The 7,168-nt window shown below is 40.2% G+C and overlaps 2 protein-coding genes across 4 annotated transcripts in view; both read right to left on the reverse strand.

Annotated features, from left to right (window-relative positions):
- Window positions 1-56, reverse strand: part of slc5a3b (solute carrier family 5 member 3b) — a 9,866-nt gene extending 9,810 nt beyond the window's left edge. Inside the window, exon 1 of the mRNA XM_061791389.1 lies at window positions 1-56. This exon is cut by the window's left edge and continues 83 nt beyond it. The gene's annotated coding sequence lies outside the window, so the exon portion shown is untranslated.
- Window positions 1-57, reverse strand: part of LOC133486373 (calsequestrin-2-like) — a 33,601-nt gene extending 33,544 nt beyond the window's left edge. For all 3 annotated transcript variants that reach the window (XM_061791394.1, XM_061791393.1, XM_061791392.1), the window contains exon 1: window positions 1-57. This exon is cut by the window's left edge and continues 83 nt beyond it. The gene's annotated coding sequence lies outside the window, so the exon portion shown is untranslated.
- Window positions 58-7,168: the final 7,111 nt, after the last annotated feature.

A 7,168-nucleotide genomic window follows, 5' to 3' on the forward strand; every position in this document is an offset into this window, starting at 1 on the left:
TCAACGCCAAGAAGAAGAAAAACAAGAAGCCCAGCTCGTCTCGTCGCTTCTCCCCGTCAGAAGTGGTCCCCCTTTCTTGGGTGTGAAGCTTTGTTTGAATGACGGGCTTGTCTTGGACTAGTCGATTCCTCGCCGCCTCTCCTCCTTATAGCGAGCGGACCTATTTCAAACGCCACGCCCCACACGTGTGGCTCACCCGTGACGCGTCGGGCTGTAAACATCAAAAAAGGAAACAAACATTTGTTTAAAAAAATATATATATTTTTTATCTATCTATATATATATATATATATATATATATATAGATTGTATTTATATATATATAGATTTTATTTATATATATATATATATATATATATATATATATATATATATATATATATATATATATATATATAATTATTTCAACACTTGTTTTTAGATCAACTTGACAAGTGCATTTTCTATCCAAGAATGCAACATCTCTCTCTCTTTTTTTTTTTTTTTTAAAACAGAGGTGAGCACAAAAATGGGTGTACAACGAATTCCATCAAAAATAAAGCCAATGTTAAATAATATAGCCCCACCGCTATCTTTTCTGCGACTTTTCGTCAAATAAATTGATATGATCGAATCATGGAACATACTCCAACTCCCCATGCAACTGATTAGAGAATCTGTAATCTGATTAGGAGGAGGTGTGCAACCTAGGATCAAGGCTGGAGAACATTCTGGATGTTTTTTAAACAAATATTTCACAGAATATAAAATGTTTATGACCCAAATTTAAGGATCATTTCCTGCAGCAGAGGCTAACGATCCTAACCCTAACCACTGGCCGTTGGGAATCACCGCCTTAGTGGTTAGCATATCTGCCACGCAGTTCTGAAAGTCAGCGTTCGAATCTGCCTTTCCCTGTGTGGCGTTTGCATGTTCTCCCCGTGCTTGTGGACATTCCATCTTCTTCCCACATTCCAAAAACGGGCATTTCATCTCAATTGAAGGCATGAGTGTAAACGTTTGTCTACGTGCCATGCGATTGTCTGTTTTGTCAAAGTCAGCACGGATAGCCTCCAATTAACCTACAACCCTAATGAGGACCGGTACAATAAAAAATGAATGGATTCAATGTTTTGGGGGACTTGTTTTTCAGATTGCATGGTGGGTCGATCCAATATGCACCACTCGCCACAAATTTCTCACCCATGGTCTTTAAAAAAAATAAAAAAATAAACTATTGATTTTATTGTTTTGTTTGCATTATAATTCTAGTAAAACCTCCCAATTTGTGTATGCATTTGTCAAAACAAAACATGAATTACTGAAATAAATAGGCTTGAAAAGTAAAAAAAAAAATTAAAAAAATAATCTATTAGCACAAAGGCAAAAGGCAATAATGCACCAGAATGAAACATGCCACTCATATTGTCCCCAAACTGGCCAATGCCAACGTGATTGAGTCATGTTTATATGTGGTTGCTACCTAACTGCTTTTAGTGGAAAATTCCACTATTTTCATGATGTTCACATTTAAATAACACGCTTATACAGTCAATCATAATGCATGTGATGAAGAGGCATGTGACTATCTTCATGACATAGTCATCTAATCATTGAAAAGAAGAAAAAAATGTTGAGTGTCAGTGGGAGATAACAAGGCCAGCAGAACGGTTGACTTTCATCAAAACATCCTGCAAAGGCAGACACGGCTCTGCATATTATAGGGGGAGGGAAGCCGAGTAAATTTCCACTGGCTCCTCTGGTCTGATACATTGGAAATTTCCATTTCGAAGAGAACTACGTTTCCCGGCGGGCTTTGCGTGGCGGTGACGTCACGCACACGACCGTGGCGCGAACGAGTCGCCCGTTTGGCAAGTCGGAAGTCTTCACGCCAAGTGGACGTTTTAACATCGAAACAAACACGTTAGTTTTCATTCTTCAGGGCGTTGAACGTATTTTGAAGCTGTACGAGCGTAAATGTCATTTCACCGGGAAACATTGTAAATACTGTAATGGACAAAGGAAGCTGCAGATCAGCACAATGCATACTTTTCACTTTTGACTGGCAAAACGGTGGTTTCAGTGGCGAATGAATTGGTTTAGGATGGGCACGTCTGCCTCGCAGCTCTGAGGTTGTGTGTTCGAATCTCTGCTCCTTTGTCGAGCTGAGACATGAATGAATTTACTGCAGCTACCCCCCTCCCTTTTTTTTACCACCCCCTAAAAAAAAACCTCGCTCTCCAAGCACCACCATCATCATGACTAACATTAAAATACAGTAGCGTAGTAGGTCTCGGTCAATCAAAAGCGAGACACTTTTTTTTCCCCCCCTAGAAAGTTTATTTAATATTATTGTATGCCACTGCAATACTATGCGGTTTGAACATTAACACTGTACTTAAACATAGGAAGAAGAAAAAACAACAACAGTATACCTAAATAATGTACAGTTAAAATGAAAAGCACATAAAACTTAAATACAAATAACTAAATAAAAGTTGTTGTTTTTGAAACTTCCTATAAGTTCAATGCAAATGCATCGTACTAAAAAGGTAAATACAACTGAACTTTACATAGACAGAGATCATTTCAGGTACCACACTTTGAGAATCACTGGTCTACTGTATATGTATGTGCCCTATGATTTACTGGTGAGGAGCATTTCTCTCAAGAATAGACAAACACAATCGGTCTAAACTAATGTAACCGAGTAAAATATACTTGGTTACATTATGGCAGAAGTGTTAAAACAGCGCTGTCACTGGCACAGTCGCATGTGCCGGCATGTTGCAGAAAAAAAGAAAGTTAAAAGAGATATGAAGAATGTCACGTTTCTTGCAGGTTCTGGGATAACTGATAACATAGCAACTTTAGCTAATTGTTATGAGCCCAGACTGTGATATATGTCATCTCTAAAATTACATTTTACATACAAAGATGCACTTTTCAGTGTCAAACTGATTTGCAAACGTGCACTTGAATACAGAGTAAAGGCTGGCTTGACTTCATATTTTCAAGTGGGGACAGGCCTTATTGCACAGGTTTGGACACTTACTTTTTTTTTTTTTTTTTTTTTTACATTTCACACAGTCATTCACCAACAATTTGCCAAACATTCCACATGAGGAAATGCCCCAAAAGCCTAACGAGCAAAATAGCGTTGTACATGCGAACTAAGCTAGTATTTTTTTGGGTGACTATTCTGACAACTTCACAAAACCAGTGTGTTTTTTTTTTTTTTTTTAAAAGAACAGGCCAACACGTCCAAACTTCCATCCATCCATCCATTTTCTGAGCCGCTTCTCCTCACTAGGGTCGCGGGCGTGCTGGAGCCTATCCCAGCTGTCATCGGGCAGGAGGCGGGGTACACCGTGAACTGGTTGCCAGCCAATCGCAGGGCACATAGAAACAAACAACCATTCGCACTCACAGTCATGCCTACGGGCAATTTAGAGTCTCCAATTACTGCATGTTTTTGGGATGTGGGAGGAAACCGGAGTGCCCGGAGAAAACCCACGCAGAAACGGGAAGAACATGAAAACACCACACAGGCGGGGCCGGGGATTGAACCCGGGTCCTCAGAACTGTGAGGCTGACGCTCTAACCAGTCGGCCACCGTGCCGCCACATCCAAACTTGTTTTGCCTTTTATGTTCAATAACACAGCAACGTTTTTTTTTGTCTGCTTTAAGTTTAAGTAGACTGTGTCTATTGGTGACTGACTTAGATCACATTTTATGACCAATTCATGCAGAAATCCAGGTAATTGAACTTTGCATGCATACTTTTGGAACGTGAGAGAAAACAGGAGTACCCCGACAAAACCCCAGCTAGCACGGGGACAACATTCAAACTGCAGAATGAGTTAATAGGCCCTCACATGCACGACCACTTGGATTGCAGTTTCACTTTGACTTTGCAGATGCACGTCAGCTGAATGTGGTTGTATTTGCACAACGCAGGAGTTGGGACTCAAGTGGGCAACATTCACAGCCAGCCACCTACTTGTGGGCAAGTGACATTTAAAAAACGCCCTCTAAAACTGTGCTGCACATGTCGTCCGCACTCCGCACACACAAACAAAAAAAGTGCAGCTCCAGTTCAATTGCGTTGCAGCTCAAGTCACACAAAAGTGCAAAGAGTTGCTCTTTGCGCATATTTTCACTGAGCTCTGTTAAATATCCTTTTAGGTAACAGACAAACAGTGAGACGGCAAGGAGGCAAACAAAGCCCTTGGCAGAGGTAACAGTGAAACCATTGTTTCCTCCCTCCCAGTGGTTCTACTTGGCTTTGACTGATTAGAAACACCAGTGTGGCCTCGGCTGTCTTCATTCGCGTACATGATGGCGGCTTCATCCCAAGTTAAAAAGTCACCACCGGGATAATCAATAATTCATTAGCGTTGTTCAATCTGGAACAACAAGATGTGCTTATTTTTAACAAAATGACATGCCACCCTCCTCCCAATTACATTTACAGTGGAAGCCCCAATAGTCAAGTGAATTTTAACAATCTAAACCGGCAAGGGCATGGGGGGGTGGTCCGGTGCCCGTGCCCCTCCCTTTAGGACTGGTCGGGGCGCTTCGCTTGAGTTGGGGACCTCCCTGGGTCCTGGGTGGCGTCACCCTGGTTGGGTCGGGCCCACCCTTCCTTAATGTGCCAGCTCAGCAACTCCATACACCAGTTGACTAACATGCATTTGATATGGTGTTCATTCACTAATAAGTTCGATGGACACGGCTTTAATTGCGTGTGCTGCGACCACTAATAACAACACAGGTTATACTAATATATCAACTCACAGGTTCTTAGAAGTGTTTAGACACGAAAAAAAGAATCCCACCGCACCACTCGTCAGCAGCAGTGGCTTGCTCATTTCCACATCAGAATAATTAAAAGATTTAAAAATAACCAGAAACTCAAACTCCCCCATTGCACAGCAAAACTGTTCCAGCACAAAAACCATACAGATCCACCATTCGGCAAGGCCATGCACATGAACGGGACAGGTTAAAACAAAAAACAAAAATCTAAAAATTAAAAATGAATCAAATAAAAAACAAATTAAAGTGGCATGCTAGTGTAAAAAGGAGTTCACTACTGTAATGCAAAACCAAAAGTAAAACTACTCACTCTTTGATATGCCTGGCAGACACCTAATGGAGAGGGAACAGGAAGTGTTGTGTAGTGCATGTCACATACAATAAGTAGCAAAAGTGAGTACACTTTGGCGTGAATTCTTTGGTTGCTCACTGAGGTCAAATCTCACTTGATGTTGCACAGGTTTTTAACATTTATTTTCCCCCCTTTAAACATTTACCTCCCACATCCCCAAAACATGCGTCGTAGGTTGGTTGAAGACTCTAAGTTGCCCGTAGGTGTGAATGTGAGTGCAAACGTTTGTTTGTTTCTATGTGCCCTGCGATTGGCTGGCGACCGGTTCAGGGTGTACCCCGCCTCCCGCCCAAAGACAGCAGGGATAGGCTCCAGCATGCCCGCGACCCTAGTGAGGAGAAGCGGTAATGATAATGGATGGATGGTCTGAAAGTTATTTACAACAAATAATGTACCTATAAATATCTCTCCATGCCAGCGACATATAGTGACAGGAAGAACATAAGCTCTTCCACTAGATGGCAGAAGGTACAATTAACCTGTGTTCATGGTCAGTTTAACAGGCCCATAATTTTACACTAATTAAAATCTTTATTTCAGGATTCATACTTTGTGTGACTTTTGTTTCTTTAGATTTTTCTCATGTCAAATTTGTGCCTTGGTTCAATTAAGGTTGGGAAACAGTGGTCTAAGCGTATCCAAAAAGTGGCTAGAAGTGCTGCAAGATGCAAAAACACCCCAACCAAGGAACCCAAAATAGTTTTAGTTAATAATCTGTAAGAATAAATAAACAATGGGAATGTCAGAGTGAGTTATGCAATTGGAAGTTCATTATTTCAAGCAATGTGTTGCTGTAGTGCCATCTATTGAGTACATTACAGCACTAGTGTAAAGGCCGCCGCGTTGAAGTGGAAATGTTCAGTTAAATGTTAGTTATATAGTGGAGAGATTAGAGAGAGGGATAGAGCTGCAGGGATAAGGCAACAATGTCCTGTTTTAATTGTAATTGCAATAATAATGGTATGGTGATTAGTAGTAGTAGTATTAATGGGATTGTACTACTGCTAAAATTGTGTAGTATACGTTGGTGGCGCCACTTTGGGAAGCAGTGGAAAACAAACAACAAATGTGGTAGCAGTGTAGCAGGTAGACCACTGCACTACCACAAAAAGTAGTGGTTCATTTTTTGTTTTGCGGTGTATTTTATAAGAAAACCTTATGTCATTGAACTGCTCATATGACTGGCAAAACTATTCTACCAGTGCATTGAAAAATATGTTGGCTCTAAAGAACAATTTTTCAATAGCGACATCATTTGTTATGCTATTTCAGTTGTTAATGCTAGACAGGATTACTGGATGCACACTGTAGATTAATACAAAAATAACAGGCTTATTGCAGGCCCACTTTTAGAGCAGAGAGGCAAGGTACTTTCCAACAAGGTTTCACTATATTCTATTGTTAGGCATACTTTCCATTAGTTAGAGCAATATTATCTCATCGGGTGTATAAAAAGGTTGCAGTCCGAGTAAATAGAGCTTATGTTCTTTGGTGCGGCAAATGGAATGAGAAATGTGCACAGGCTGGGTAACATGGTATCTGTAAAAAAAAAAAAAAATTATCTGTGAAAAAACAAAATCAATAGCAGATGATGGGCAAAGTTTAAAAAAAATAAAAAATAAAAAAAATAAAAAATCTACAATTAAAACAGTATGTTCTATAGATTTGGACAACAAGAAAAACAAAACCACTACTCATTCTGTTGTTTGGCATTAGGGTTGCATTGTTTTGCAAGAGCACACATTACAGATAAATGGCCGACTGCCACGATCCTCCCCCAAAAGCTTACAGGCAACATGCAGTCTTGCGCCACAAACTGTTAAACTTGAAGTGAGCTTCATTTGGATTTTTAGATGCTGAGTAGCAAGAGAACAAGCAGTATCTGCTCAGCCTGCTTCATTAGCCCTGGTTTTGTTTCCATATCCATATTTGTATATTACGCAGTGCATCCACACACATTTAAAAATTTGTAAATGTTGAAAATATGTCTGACTGAATAAATATTAGCACAGCTG

Source organism: Phyllopteryx taeniolatus, chromosome 12 (genome assembly GCF_024500385.1).
Source record: "Phyllopteryx taeniolatus isolate TA_2022b chromosome 12, UOR_Ptae_1.2, whole genome shotgun sequence".
In the NCBI taxonomy this organism is placed as follows: Eukaryota; Metazoa; Chordata; class Actinopteri; order Syngnathiformes; family Syngnathidae; genus Phyllopteryx; species Phyllopteryx taeniolatus.